This window comes from Bos taurus, chromosome 24 (genome assembly GCF_002263795.3).
Source record: "Bos taurus isolate L1 Dominette 01449 registration number 42190680 breed Hereford chromosome 24, ARS-UCD2.0, whole genome shotgun sequence".
In the NCBI taxonomy this organism is placed as follows: Eukaryota; Metazoa; Chordata; class Mammalia; order Artiodactyla; family Bovidae; genus Bos; species Bos taurus.
Window position 1 is genome coordinate 60,821,045 of NC_037351.1, and position 16,352 is coordinate 60,837,396.

The following is a 16,352-nucleotide window of genomic DNA, read 5'->3' on the forward strand; positions in this document are numbered from 1 at the left end:
CCCCGTGGGCGATGTCTTTGAAGGGTTTCTGTGAGGTGAGGATGTCCCCTCTGCTCAGGGGGCCCTAGGGCGACCCTCCTTAGCTACCACCACCCGCTTCTCCCAGGCTTCCTTCTCCCTCTTGGGCACTGCAACAAGGAGCTCAGCTACCCATCTTTCTGGTTCCCTTGCAACTCTAGATAAACTTCAAAATATTTTTTAAGGCGTCCAAGGCAATTAAGTGCTGATAACCGCAGGAATCTTCCCCAGGTGGCTCAGTGGTAAAGAACCCACCTGCCAATGCAGGAGACACAGGAGACATGGGTTTGATCCCTGTGTTGAGAAGATCCCCTGGAGGAGGAAATGGCAACCCACTCCAGTATTCTTGCCTGGAGAATCCCATGGATAGAGGAGCGTGGTGGGCTACAGTCCATGGGGTCACTAGAGTCGGACACGACTGAGCCACTGAGCAGGCAGGCAGGGGTCACATCTTCAGCTTCATGGGACATATAATTTTTATTATTACGATTTTTACATCGATGCAGCTCTTTACAGATCAAAAGCACATTCGTGTGGCTTCCAAGCTTATAGAGGCTGTTGTATATGAGTGGATTTTGATTCAGCCATCACAGGGCATCAGTGTGGAATTTTTTTTCAGTTTTGATAAAGCCTAGGGAAACGCTGCGATGAATAAGGTAGTTCACAAGCCCACTCTTGTGTGTTTTGACTCATGAGTAGTCTGGTTCTGGTTCTACAGCCATTTGGATGCGGGGCTTCCAAGCCCCCTTGGAGCCGCCCTCGCGGAGGGACTGGGTTGAGTTCAGGATCTTTATCGGTATATCGCCCCCTGGTGGCCGAAAACAAAATGCGGGCGTGTTGAGATGGGTTTGGACCATTAGGTGTCAGTCTCTGCCCCTCCACCTGGGCTGCTCTTCTTGGGAGTCAAAGACTGGGGAGAGGGAAAAAAACAAAACTAGACTGGTCAAGAAAAATCCACCAGGAATACTGTGAAAAATGTAAAGGTAGTCCAACGTGAGCTTTGGAATCATAAATTTGAATCTAAGTTACAGCTTCACCACCAAAGAGCTATGTGATTAGATATGTGGAAAACTCAGCAGTGGCCTCAGGACTGGAAAAAAGGTCAGTTTTCATTCCAATCCCAAAGAAAGACAATGCCAAAGAATGCTCAAACTACCGCACAATTGCACTCATCTCACACGCTAGTAAGGTAATGCTCAAAATTCTCCAAGCCAGGCTTCAGCAATATGTGAACCGTGAACTTCCAGATGTTCAAGTTGGTTTTAGAAAAGGCAGAGGAACCAGAGATCAAATTGCCAACATCCGCTGGATCATCGAAAAAGCAAGAGAGTTCCAGAAAAACATCTATTTCTGCTTTATTGACTATGCCAAAGCCTTTGACTGTGTGGATCACAAGAAACTAGAAAATTCTGAAAAAGATGGGAATACCAGACCACCTGACTTGCCTCTTGAGAAACCTATATGCAGGTCAGGAAGCAACAGTTAGAACTGGAACAACAGACTGGTTCCAAATAGGAAAAGGAGTATGTCAAGGCTGTATATTGTCACCCTGCTTATTTAACTTATATGCAGAGTACATCATGAGAAATGCTGGGCTGAATGAAGCACAAGCTAGAATCAAGATTGCCATGAGAAATATCAATCACCTCAGATATGCAGATGACACCACCCTTATGGCAGAAAGTGAAGAGGAACTAAAAAGCCTCTTGATGAAAGTGAAAGTGTAGAGTGAAAAAGTTGACTTAAAGCTCAACATTCAGAAAACTAAGATCATGGCATCTGGTCCCATCACTTCATGGGAAATAGATGGGGAAAAAGTGTCAGAATTTTTTTTTGGGGGGGGGGGCTCCCAAATCACTGCAGATGGTGATTGCAGCCATGAAATTAAAAGACACTTACTCCTTGGAAGGAAAGTTATGACCAACTTAGATAGCATATTCAAAAGCAGAGATATTACTTTGCCAACAAAGGTCCGTCTAGTCAAGGCTATGATTTTTCCAGTAGTCATGTATGGATGTGAGAGTTGGACTGTGAAGAAAGCTGAGCACCAAAGAATTGATGCTTTTGAACTGTGGTGTTGGAGAAGACTCTTGAGAGTCCCTTGGACTGCAAGGAGATCCAACCAGTCCATTCTAAAGGAGATCAGTCCTGGGTGTTCTTTGGAAGGACTGATGCTAAATCTGAAACTCCAATACTTTGGCAACTTCATGCAAAGAGTTGACTCATTGGAAAAGACACTGATGTTGGGAGGGGTTGGGGGCAGGAGGAGAAGGGGACGACAGAGGATGAGATGGCTGGATGGCATCACCAACTCGATGGACATGAGTCTGAGTGAACTCCGGGAGTTGGTGATGGACAGGGAGGCCTGGTGTGCTGCAATTCATGGGGTCTCAAAGAGTTGGACACGACTGAGCGACTGAACTGAACTGAACTGAAGATAAAATTTTAGTTATTCAAGACTCAGGTTTTTCAAGTGTAAAATGGGAATGACAATACAGACAGCATGTTTGTCCTAAGAATTCAATAAAATAATGTATATAAACCAATTAGCACACTGTCTGGAACACAGAAGACTCTCAGTAAATGATAGATGTCATTATTACATCTGTTTGGAAGGAGAAAATATTTTCTATGAGGACAGCACTTCAGTGTAATCCATGCGTGCATGGATTATCAATAACAAGGCAATGTGGACATAAAAAAGCACAAGGAACAAGAACGCTCCATGTTTCAGCGCAGTAGGATTTATTGAATGACCTATAGAACGGATAGTGTATTAAATAAGAAGGAATCCCAGATAGAGCCTGAGACGTAAGTCTCTATACAGTTCAGGCTGAGTCTCTGTTTCAGTGGAAATGCATAGATGGTGGTAAATGGGTCATATTATTTCCTCTGCACCTGCTAAAAGTAAAGGGCGGTAAGTTAGTGGCAGATACGCACTGGAAGGCTGTTCCAGAGAAGTAATGGGCCTCATTGCCTTTCTCGGGAAATGGCGTATCTTTGAGACCCTGTCTCAGCCCATTGAAATAATAGTGTATGAGAGCGCAGGGCTATCTGCTGCTGCCAGCAGAGCCTCAGACTATGCGGGTCTGGGGATGAGATGCGGGAAGCCCTCTGCTCTCACACTTGTCCCTGGCCCTGGTCTTGAGGGTTTCTGCCTGCTCCTGTCCCTTCCTATTTCTTGTGGGTTGAATGTGAGGACCTATGAACGGGACTGGATCTGGAAACGGGCTCTGTGCAGACGTACTCAAGAGTGATGGTGAGCTCACCCGAGGGTGACCCCAAGCCCAGCAGGACTGGGGTCCTTGTTAGAAGAGCACGAGAAACACACACACGCAGAGTGCGCGTGAGGCACGCACGGGGGGCGGGGCGGACTCGGGGAGCACCGAATGCGCTGCCGGAGGCGGGTCTGCCTGCCGCAGTCTGCCCGCTGGAGACCACGGACTGCACAGCCGCCGGGAGAGGCGCGCGCGCCGCCCCGGCTCCCGCAGGGAGGGCGGCCCCGCTGACACCCTCACCTGCCGCGGAGCCCCCAGCATCCGGAGAGAAGGCGCGTCGGCTTTTGAAGCCGCTCGCCGCGGCACCGGATGAACGCAGCCCCGGGAAACGAATACACGGCTTCTGGCGGAGAGGAGTTCCAGCAAGGGGCTGGGTGCTGGGGGTTTATCGGAGCGGTTCTTCATCCCCTGAAATTCTAACCTGATAAAATTATAGTGAGCTGCTCTACACAAGAGACACGAGGGGACTGAAGTAATTTGTGTTCAGACCGCACGCAGCAGCAGGTGATGTGCAAAGGGCCTAAACACGTCGGATCTTTGCACCATGCCAGCAGTGGCACCCCACTCCAGTATTCTTGCCTGGAGAATCCCATGGACGGAGGAGCCCGGTAGGCTGCAGTCCATGGGGTCGCCAGGAGTCGGACACGACTGAAGCGACTTAGCAGCAGCAGCAGCCCACCCGGGGTGGGGAAAGACACGGCGTTTTCCTCCTCTGGTGGCTGAGACCAGCTTCTGAAGCCCGGGGTGCGAGGCCACCTGTCTGCCTCTTTCCCTGAGGGTGGTGTTCATGTAATCTCCCACGCGTGATCCTTTACAGGAATTTCCAGGACATCGCCAGGTTCTCTTCTCTCCTTCGCTGCCGTTAATACTTCTGTCCTGGTGCAAACAGGCGCACTCTGCTGCCCTAGTCGAGGTCTTAAATGGGACTCCGGCTATGAGGCTGTGAAACCGCCTCGCTCAGATGAGCCGTCCTGTTTAAATCCGCAGTGTGTTAACTCAGCTGATTCGGATTTAGGAAATGCCCACTCACCCGGTTGACAGCGCGCCTGAAGGGACGCCCTTGGCGGGACGGGCCCCGTGGAAAGTGGGCCCGGGACCTGGGGCCCCTCCAGCACCTGTTAGCGGAGCGGCCGGGATGGAGGAGGGTGTCAGCGCGGCGGTTCTCAGAGGCTCTGACGACGCCAGCGACCGAGCTGTTGTGCCGTCCTGCTTACCCGCCTCCAGCTCTCTGCGACACCCTGGACTGTGGCCCGCCAGGCTCCTCTGTCCATGGGAATCTCCAGGCAAGAACACTGGAGTGGGCAGCCATTCCCTTCTCCAGGGGATCTTTCCAACCTAGAGATCGAACCTGGGTCTCCTGCACTGCAGGCGGATTCTTTACCTTCTGAGCCACCAGGGAAGCCCAGAAGACCACCTCACTTATCCTTAATTCTCATTTTAGATAGACCCTCCGGCTGCTCCCCTCATCAACAGCCTCCTCTGTGATCAAGTTCCTATCACCTCCATCACTTGAAGGACCCCGGATCAACACACAGCCGGACCACACAGTCAGATGGAGGGGAGCGGGAGGAGGCTCTCCGGCCGCGGAGCTGAGCATCGCGGCGCGCTGCGTCGGGCCGGCCTGTGCCTGGTTGGGTGCGTGGATGGCAGAGAAGGCGCTATCTGCCCGCGTTGGCTGGTGCTGCCTGGGCTGCAGAGAGGGGAGAACCCCTTGTGCCTTAACACCCCGTAGCTCGCTCAGAGGGACCAGCTAAGGATGGACTGGTTTAATGGGACAGGATTAAGTGCATTTCTGGTCAGATCTGAGCCAACTTCTCGCATCAACATCACTGTAAGTGTTTCAACAGGGGAGTCAGACAGGGTCAGGCTAGAACTTTCTTTATTCACTAAATCGAGTCTGACTCTTTGCTGCCCCGTGGACTCCTCTGTCCATGGATTTCCCAGGCAAGAGTACTGAAGTGGGTTGCCATTCCCTCTTCCAGCACATCTCCCTGACTCAGGGACCGAAACCCACACCTCCTGTTTCACAGAGGACTCTACCGCTGGGTCTCCCGGAAAGCCCTGGAGCCTCCCACTGTTGTTCATTCTGCTCCATACAGGGTGAAGTGGACAAGTCTGCTATCGGCCGCCTTTCATTTCTTCCTCTGCATCCCTCTCTTTGCTCTCTCATCAAAACTGCAGGCCCCCTTCTTTCTTCCCTTTTCTCCTCTGTTAAAACTTGATCTGAGGAAAATAATTGATTATCAATAACTTTGAGTCAGATCAGTCCTGAGTGTTCATTGGAAGGACAATTGTGGAAGCTGAAGCTCCAATACTTTGACTACCTGATGTGAAGAATTGACTCATTGGAAAAGACCCTGATGCTGAGAAAGATTGAGGGGAGGAGGAGAAGGGGATGACAGAGGATGAGATGGTTGGATGGCATCACCAACTCAATGGACATGAGTTTGGGCGAACTCCAGGAGTTGGTGATGGACAGGGAGGCCTGGCGTGCTGCAGTCCATGGGGTCACAAAGAGTTGGACACGACTGAGCAACTGAACTGAATTGAACTTTGAGTCAATGGACATTTGTTCACTGCTCTTCCCTAAGTGATATTTTCCTCATTTATTCACCAAGAAGGTGGCTGGACTGTTTTGGAAGTAGGGTCTTCTGCTATCCCTGAGTTCACCCCAGAGGACACGTCCACCCATCAGCTTACGTGGGCTGTTGGAAGTGTGTGACTGTGTTTCAGAAGCCGCTCCCCAGGAACAGGTGGAGGCTTGCGATAGTTGGATACTCACTACCAGATTTCCTGAAAAATAGCAGCAAATACCCGTAAATAAACATTAGAAATGAGACAGACTGTTAGCATTTAACATATTTTTAACACATCGTTTACCAGTTTCTTCCTTCCTTGCCAGTCCTTAGAGTCGCCGAGTGGGCCCTTAAGATTGGCCCGACCCCACCCCCTAGTGATGAGCCCAGCACTAGGGAAGCATGACCTGGATTCAGCCTTGTGTGTGCCGTTCTCACTGAAGCCTCCAGGTTTCGTCCACTGCCACGTCGTGCTCACAAGGAGACGTAGCTTTAGGATGCTTGGCTTTGACAGCTGAGAAGCAAGGCCAGAAGCTCTCTGCCGTAGCAGCAATTGCTAATATACCCCAGCCTTCCAATCAGAGCTTCAGGGGGGTCCCTGTGGGAGGACAGGGCATCTTCCAACTGGTCCATTCTCTGAGACACATCAGAGCAGGTCTCCCAGAAGAAACTACCCGTTACCCTTAAAACTGCTCCCGACGCCCTGTTGTCTGACGCCTAAACTACTACAGAACGTCCCTCCCTGGGGTCCAGAGCTTTGCTGCCTACAGGACAGATCTGTTCTAAATCCTCTGTGTGTATGTACTCATTTAATGATTTTCAGAGTCTGCTGTTGTCTCTATTTTACAGACAACAAAAATGGAGGCTTGGAGAATGAATTGCCCAAGAGCTTGCAGCCAGTAAGGGACAGAGCCAGGATTATCAAAACAAGTCAGTTTTACCCCCAAGACCCCAGCTTTCTCCCCTGAGTCTGTGACACAGCCTTCAGTGGGCGAGGGTTTGAGGAGACGGCTGAAGAGAGCACAGTCACATTTGCCGATCTGGCTCATAGTGGATTGAGGAGTATTTTGCCTCATTTTAATTTCTGAAGTTTTCTCTTGCCTGTAAGAGGAGACATCTAAGTAGTTATGTCATATAAATAGTCATTACTTACGTGTCTAGGGCTTCCCAGGTGGCACCAGTGGTAAAGAATCGACCTGCGAATGCAAAAGATGCAAGAGATGCAGGTTCGAATCCTGGGTTGGGAAGATCCCCTGGAGAAGGCATGGCAACCCACCCCAGTATTCTTGCCTGGAGAATCCGATGGACAGTGGAGCCTGGCGGGCTACAGTCCCTAGGGTCGCAGGGTTGGACACGATTGAAGCAACTTAGCACACTAATATGTCTACATATAAGACATGTAAGTAGAGACATAGAAGTCTGAACCATACAGATGAATTTGACGAAGACCCAGCTCAGTCCCACGTCACAGCAAATTTCAGAATGGGCGATGCAGCCTGGGTTTCTTCGGGATCGATTCTAGCAGCTTTCTAACGCCACCACAATTGAAAAGTTTTCACTAAAACCCATCACCAGAGAGCACCACACATTTCTGTTGTATTTGATCCTCAAGTTTTGCTTCTGCAAAAATCAGAGGAAAGTGCCAATATGATGGCAAACAGGACTTCTTCGAGTTACCAGGCATTTGTCCAGTTCCTGGCAACTGACTCAGGTGTTGAACACTGCAAGTTTCATTTCTTCTGGCAAATTTAACATTGACATCTTCAGTCATTTCTCCTAACACTTCTTTGAATTTGATTTTCTTTTTTACATAACTGTCCCTTTCCTCACTATTGTTTTTCTTTTGGTAGAAGTAGCTGCACTGTCACCAATGTCTTCACACTCATCTTTCAAGAACAGTCTTAAAGCATCGTGCACCTTGTTCCAGGTGGATCCTGACAGTCTGAAAGTATTCTTGCATGCTTACATAGAACAGCAGAATTGAAGTCACTCCAGTCCACACTTCTGTCTGCAGTCGCCCCCACTGTCAGGGTCTCGCGCCCTGTTTGGGGACAAGCGCCTGTAACTGCGTCCTCCCTAGGTGACAGGTTAACGTCCACGTGGACTATTTATTAAAAGGATAAACACCACAGATGTGCTCATCGAGGCTTCAGTGTATAGTAGTAAACTCCACAGTGACCACAGTCGTTTAGAACTTCGACCAGCTTTTTGGTGAGGAACATTGTATCACCGGGCTTCCCGGTGGTAAAGAAACTGCCGCCCAGTGCCGGAGATGTAAGAGGCAGGTTCGATCCCTGGGTCAGGAAGACCCCCTGGAGCAGGGCCTGGCAACCCACTCCAGTGTTCTTACCTGGAGAATCCCGTGGACAGAGGAGTTTGATGGGATACAGTCCATGGGGTCACAGAGTCGGATACGACTGAAGCGACTTAGCGCACACACGATGTTGTATCATCAGCGTTTGGAACTGCCGTGTGCGACGATCACGGGTGGCTGACCAGCTTTTAGACCGCTTTACTAGCGTTCTAATATTCCGTGTAGACAGTGTGCCCTCTTGCACCAGGCAAACTGCCCCCTTGCCTGCCGTTTGACTCACAGCCTTTCACAAGAAGACTGACTGACCTCACCCGTGGGGTGCAGACGTCAGGAACCCCTTCTGCTCCCACAACCCTGTGACTTCTTAGCCTCAAGCTCGCTTTATTGCACAGGATCGGTGTTGTTGTTGAGTCGCTAAGTCATGTCTGACTCGTTTGTGACCCCATGGACTGTAGCCTGTAGGCTCCTTTGTCCATGGGATTCCCCAGGCAAGAACACTGGTGTGGGTTGCCGTGCCCTCCTCCAGGGGATCTTCCTGACCCAGGGATGGAACCTGCGTCTCCTGCATGACAGGCGGATTCTTTACCGCTGAGCCATCAGGAAAGCCCCTTGCACGGGATTAAACATGTAAAAACAGAAGTTCCATAGGTGGTTTTTTTTCTGCTCACACCACCCCCTTTACCCGGGAGGGACCGTGGGCATCAGAGCCCAGCTGACATCCTCTGGTCTCATGGCCCCGTCCCCCCAGGCCAGCTCTCCGAAGAGAATATGGGCTTGCTCTCCAGCTCTCCAGACACCCTCTTTTCCTGGCCTCTGGAAAGTAGGGTTCTTGTCCCCTTTTAGCCAGGCATTTGAGATCCTGGCAAAGACGGCTCTTCCTCCCTCTCCCTCACTGCAGACGTTCTGCTGAGTAGTTTCCCGCGCCCCTGCTAGAGCTCTGGGGCTGGCCCTGAGGGCAGGGGCCTGGGCCGCCCCTCCTGGGCGCCTGCAGAAGGGGCCCCTGCAGGAAGGGTCGGCCGCGGGCACCGCCCCTCGGGCGATCCTCGAACCCTGTCCCGGGCACTGCTCGCCCTCCGGGTGAGCGCTTTGCCTTGCTTGGCATCCTCAGAACAGCTGGGCCCTGGGGACGTCGGGGTGGTCCTCTTTAACAGCCAGAGCCGGGTTTCCTGGACAGTGCCCCGCTCATGCACACAGTCCTTTCTGTCATGGCCCTGCCCTCAGACTGTGCAGGAATAATTTCTCGCAGATAACGCCCGTCCTGTTCCTGGTCTCTGTTCCTACCTCCCCTCCGTATCCGCCTCTCGCCAACCTGCGCTGGAAGACTGGGCGGCCTCTTCATTCCCATTTTAGAGGCGGGGAAACAGATGCTGAGAGTTGAAAATTACCCACGGGGGTGCGTGCAGCTGCCCTTAGGGGCAGAACTGGGACCAAAAAACACTCCCACCCCCAGTTTCTTTTTTTAATTAAATTTTTAATTTTATATTGGAATATAGCTGATTAACAATGTCGTGATGGTTTCAGGTGGACAGCAAGCAACTCAGTCATACACATACATGCGCCCATTCTCCCCCAAGCTCCCTCCCATCCATGCTGCCACGCAGCATTGAGCAGAGTCCCCTGTGCTGTCGAGTAGGTCCTCAATGTGTATCCACTGTACTTAATTTTTTAAACTAACGCGTTTATGCAGTATCTACTCTGGCCGCACGGGGGCTCCACTGCCGCGCACGGGCGGCCCTCTGGCTGGGTGCGCGGAGTGCGCACCGCGGCGGCTTCTCTTGCTGCCGAGCTCGGCTCGGGGGCGGCTCGCGGGTCCCCGTCGCTGCGGCCCGCGGGCTGAGGAGCTGGTTCGCGGACTTCAGAGCGCAGGCTGGGTGGCTGTGGGCGCGGCTCAGTTACTCTGAGCAGGTGGTGTCTTCCTGGACCAGGGATGGAGACAGTGTCCCCTGCATCGCGAGGCGGGTTCTTAACCACTGGACTTCCCGGGAAACCCTGTCCCTTTAAAACGCAGCACTGTCCCACCCCCGTTTCTTAATTTCTCCTCCGCCCCGCACTTCAGTAAGCTTAGCCCGGCCTGGCCCAAGCGCAGAACCCTGGTTACCCAAGTGACACCAGGCAGGCACTCAGCTGGGGAGTGTAAGCAGACCCAGCGCCCGCCTCAGACCTGACGATTCAAAACCCACTCACCCGCGGAGTATCAGTATGTCTCTAGAAGCATGGAAAAGCGGGGATAGCATACAAATAGCTTGTTTCTACGACTATGTGTATTTTTATGTCAGGCCGTAGACGTCTGTTACCTGTGTCTATAAGCAGCGCATTTAGGAAATGATCCAAACAAAGCTGTACATGAAGCATGACAGCTTTGTGGCACCTGACCCAAGAGTCCCCAGGGGTGTTTGTGGCAGATGGTAACTTAAAAAAATTTTTTTTAATTTGTATTAATTGGAGGATAATTACAATATTGTGATGGCCTCCGCCACACGTTGGGCTTCTTCCCAGGTGGTACTAGCCGTAGAGAACCCGCCTGCCAATGCGAGAGACGTAGGAGATGCAGATTCGATCCGTGGGTTGAGAAGATCTCCTGGAGGAGAGCACAGCACCCCACTCCAGTATTCCTGCCTGGAGAACCCCAAGGACAGAGGAGCCTGGCGGGCTACAGTCCATGGGGTTGCAAAGAGGGGGACACGACTGAAGCGACTTAGCACGCGCGCGCACATGCACTGCCATACATCTACACGCATCAGCCGTAGGCACACACGTGTCCCCTCCCTCTGAGCCCCCTCGCCCCCGCTCCCCACCCCATCCTTCCAGGTCGTCAGAGAGCGCCGGCTTTGGGTCCCTGCGTCATGCATCTAACTCCCACTGGTGACCGGTCTTACATATGATAATGTATATGTTTCAGTGCTGTTCTCTCAAATCATCCCACCCTCTCCTTTTCCCACTCTGTCCAAAAAAAGTCTGTCTTTACGTCTGTGTGTCCTCTGCTGCCCTGCATGTAGGATCATCAGTACCGTCTTTCTAGATTCCATATATATGTGTTAATCAATGATGTTTGTTTTTCTCTTTCTGACTTCACTATGGATAAGAGGCTCTAGGTTCATCTCCCTCATTAAAACTGACTCAGACGTGTTCCTTTTTATAGCTGCGTAATAATCCGTTGTGTGTATATACCACAGCTTCCTTATCCATTCATCTGCTGATGGACTTCTAGGCTGCTTCCGTGTCCTGGCTGTTGTAAATAGTGCTGCGTGAACTTAGATGATGACTTTATCATGGCTCCCATCCCACTTTGCACAGAGATGTAGCTGCTGAATCTTCCTAACACAGCACCCTGCTCAGTCCCCACGTTTCCACACAAGGTTTCAACTGGGTTTTCCATCCCCGCTACAAACTTTGTGCATATTACTCTAGGAAACGTGAAATGAGTGATATGTGGGTGATTTGCCCTTTCAGGCAGCTGCTCCCTGGTCTCCCTGACTATCCCTTTTCCCCACCCACCGCTCCTCCCCAGGCTCCAGAAAAGTGCCAGGGTTGACGAATTGCCAGGAAGTTCATCATCACGGTTTGAAACAGAAGCTACACACCTGAGACATAGAAAACACTTGCAGGAGGGCCAGCGCTTCACTGTGGAAATGATTTATTTGCAAGGCACGCCTCCGTCCCCGCCACGCCCTGGGCAGCATTCCTGGGGCAGGCGTTCTGGTGAGACTCCAGGCCAGGCCATTGTAAGGCGCCCCACCCCCTTAAGAACTGCAACTTGAGAAACTATTTCTCAGAGGTATTTGCCGTGTCTGAGAGGACAGAGGCTTGTAGACTGTGTCAAGTTGGTTAGGAATTGTTCATGGAAAAATCTCAGTGGTAGGAGTAAGCGATGAGGGAGATTGTTGTTTTTTAGTTGATAAGTTGTGTTCAGCTCTTTGTGACCCCCTGGACTGTAGCCCGCCAGGCTCCTCTGTTCATGGGATTCCCCAGGCAAGAACACTGGAGTGGGTTGCCATTCCCTTCGCCAGGGCATCTTCCCGACCCAGGGACTGAACTCACATCTCCCGCGTTGGCAAGTGCCTTCCCCACCGCTGAACCCCAGGGAAGCTGGTGGGGAAGGCACAGAGAGGTGCCCCCTGTGCGTCCCCATCCACCACATCCCCTCTCCCTCTGCTTCCAGCTTAGCCTCCCTGTCAACACTGGGTGATTCCAGAATTAATGATCCTTGAGCCCCATGCAGGGTTGAAATCCCACGTCCCCCCAGAACCCGAGTGTAGTCAAGATAAGGATGGAGATGACTGGGCACAGGGGCCCCTCAATCCAGCAAGTGTGTCCTTAAACGAGAGAAGCGCAGGAGCAGGGTCACGTGGCGAGCGAGGTCCAAGCCGCAGAGCACCACCACTAGTGAGCTGCTGCCAGGGGCCCGGGAGAGCGGAGAAAGGATCTTCCCCAAGAGCCTACCCTGCGAGCGTGGCCGGCCAACCGCGGACCTCTGGCCTCTGAAACCGTGAGAAGAGGTTATTTTCAGCCACCTGGCTTGTAGTAAGCTGTTACAGCAGCCTTAGGGAGGGATGGCCCTTTCCAAGTGATGCGTCTGTTCCCAGTTCTTTACGTGGTCCCTGCTCTTGGGAGGGACAACATTCAAACCAAGGCAGTGGGTGTAAATACCCTGAGACTGAAGGCTGGGCCCAGTTTCGCTCACAGAGTAGCTGTGGTGCTGGCCCCTGGCAGCGCTGTCAGAGCTGCGGCCCAGCCCCAGGGGGCCGGCTCCAGAGCCTCAGCTTGGCTGGAGCTAAGTGAAGGCCCCCGGTGGCCTTAGGGGCTCAGCAGACGACTTGAGAAGGATGAGGGCTGTGGGCTACTACTGGCTGCTGGAAGTAGGGTCATAAAAATGTAAAGCTATGGGATCCTTTTTGCAAGCAATGGTTGCCCAGTGAGAAGGCCCATGCGGGAGGGGAGGGTGAGGGGAGGGTGAGGGGTGCCCTCTTGATCCTTGGCTGAGCAGATCTTTAACAGGTTTAATCACCAGGTGCTGTATTTCACGAGAATGGTCATTGGCTGTGAGGATACAGTTGATCAGGGCATTTTGCCTGAAAAAGGTGCTTTTATTTTTCTTGTTTGACAATTTTCTTTCTTTTTTAAGTTTCATCTTTGGAGCATAGTTGCTTGCCGGTGTAGTTAGTTCCTGCTGTAAACACAGGGGATCGGCAGTGTGTGTACATACGGCCCCTCCATCTAAAGCCCCCACCCATCACCCGGGTCACCACAGAGCTCTGAGCCGAGCCCCGTGCGGCTGGCAGGCTCCCGCTGGCCAGCTGGCTCACACGCGCTTGTGCACACACGTCAGGGTCACTCTCCCGGCTGTCCCAGCCTCCCCTCCCCTCCCCGTCTCCACGCGTCTGTTCTCCATTCCTGCCCTGCAAATAGTTCATCTGTACCATTTTTCTAGATTCCATATATATGGGTTAAAATACGATCTTTGGTTTTCTGACTTACTTCACTCTGTTTGACAGACTCTAGGTCCATCCACATCTCTACAAATGAAAAGTTTTGTTCTTTTTTTATGGCTGAGTAATATCCCATTGTATTTATCTACCACATTGATCTAGTTTTCAAGGTAGCATTTCTTCTTATTTTTTGAGAGCTCTTGGGTACAACCCATATTTATCTTTGGGCGGTGGGGGGAAGTCCTCAAGTTATCTTGTCGTTTCCTTAATTTACAGTTACCCCTGAAAATAACAGAAAACCACTGGCACCCTATGCTGTATGCTCACATAAACTTAAGTAACTAGTTGGCTAATAATCTTTTATCCCCTTCGGAAAAGAAAAATACCTTTTCTCATAAAGCAGTCTCCATTAATGATGATTTAAATTTCCATGACACTGTTTATTCCCCTCTAGTGGGTGAAAGAGAGGCCATTCTCAGAGCACAGATTCTAGACAGGACCATCACCCAGTGTCTTGGGCTCCCGGCTGGCAGGGGCTGGCATCGGAAGTCCTCAGGAATGGACGGATCAAAAGAAGCAAACAAGAAAGAGGAGAGGGGACTTCCCTGACTGTCGAGCAGTTAAGACTCTGTGCCTCCACCACAGGGGGCACAGACTTGATCCCTGGTCGGGGAACTAAGATCCGGCATGCCATACTGTGTGGCCAAAAAGTTAAAGAAAAAAAAAGAAAAAGGAGAAGGAGGTCGGGGAGGACAGGACGCCTTCCAGCAGTCTCTGTGCCCTCGGGTTGCTGCATGTTCACCTGCTTCCTTCCCTGACACGAAGCTCCTCTGCCTCTTTGCTCCTCATGTGTCTCTGGGATTGACTCAGAGGCACTGCTCAGGTGAGGAATTTCTGCAGGCCGGCCTGACAGCTAGTAGAGCTCCAGGCAATAAAACGCAGACAGAGGAAGGCCCCGCTGAACGGGAAGAGAAGCCCACGAGGCCTCTGGCCTTTTCCAAGAAGGGCAGCAGGTGATGTGCCAAACAAAAGGCAGACCGAAGCCTTGGGGCGGCTGCACCTCCTTCCGAGTGGGTCCACTGTCCATCCCCCAGCAGAGGGTGCTACCCAGAAGCACAGAACATGGCTGAACTATCGCCGCCTCCTAACCTGGGCTCAGGAAGGGCCGTTGTGTGTTCTCAAGACATGCACCAAACATGTGCTTTGTTTTCATGATTCCTGAATCATATTTTGATGAACTGGAGTGATTTACTGAATGCATTTCAAATAAGGGTTAATTCACCCCATCCTGGGTTTCACATTGCCTAGGATGCCACATGGGAAAAGACAATGGCACCCCACTCCAGTACTGTTGCCTGGAAAATCCCATGGACAGAGGAGCCTGGTAGGCTGCAGTCCATGGGGTCGCTAAGAGTCGGACACAACTGAGTGACTTCACTTTCACTTTCCACTTTCATGCATTGGAGAAGGAAATGGCAACCCACTCCAGTGTTCTTGCCTGGAGAATCCCAGGGATGGAGAAGCCTGGTAGGCTGCAGTCCATGGGGTCGCACAGAGTCGGACACAACTGAAGCGACTTAGCAGTAGCAGCAGCAGAATGCCACGTGGAAATTCAGGCAGAAGGATGGTACCTTCCAAACGGCAGGAGAAACTCGCAGAGCCACCCAGGAGACCACCATCGTGCAGCTGGGGAGAGGGGTCAGGAGCCCCTTGGGGGAGTCACTGTGATCTGGTCTGGATCACGACCTGGGTCTCCTACTAACAAGCTGTTAACTATGCACAAGCTGTCAGCTGCGGAAATATCCCTCCTGTGAGCTCTAGTTAGCTTACCTGCTGGATGTGCAAGCTGTCCTGATGAGCCAGGTGCCAGCTAATCCTGATAATTCCTGACCTTGGAGCCCTTTAAGTGTCCAGGTTACCCTTAGGACACTGAGGTCCAGTGGTTCTCTTGGATGGTTCAAAACCTTCCTAGTCTTGATAAGCTCATAAATGAAAAAGAAGAGAACTTTATAGCTGACTGGTAATGCTAAGTCACTTCAGTTATGTCTGACTCTTTGCAACCCATGGACTATAGCCCTCCAGGCTCCTCTGTCCATGGAATTCTCCAGGCAAGAATACTGGAGTGGGTCACCAGGCCCTCCTCCAGGGGATCTTCCCGGCCCAGGGATCAAACCTGTGTCTCTTACATCTCCTGCATTGGCAGGCAGGTTCTTTACCACTAGCGCCACCTGGGAAGCACCAAACTATAGAAGCAAACTATTTAAAATAACCATGTTGTCTAAGGTGCGGTTCTGTCAACTGCCGCTGAGAGGAGGTGGGAAGAGAAAGAAGCTCCCCTCGGCTTCCAATTATGCCATGATAACTGTTTAAATTTTATTGAGTAAATAATTATCTCTGTGGGTTGAACAAAAAAACACAATTCAGCACATAACACCCCTCAGTCATCTGTCGGAGGTGAGGCTTAAATGTGTATTTAACACGTGTGTTTCTGTTTTCATTTTTAATTCAGTGCCCTGATACAGAGAAGGCAGGAACTATTCATACTTCCAGGGGCCAAATGACTAGTTCTTTTGATATGTTAGGTGTTTGTTTTCATCTCTTATTAGAATTTTTTTGGGGGCTTTTAATTTCTTTTGAGCCAAAGGCAAGAATGGAGAGGAACATCGAGGTTCCCGGTGTGAGACAAGAACTGGGTGTGTGTTGTCATCTCAGGGATGAGAAGGGGACAGGCCCGGGGGTT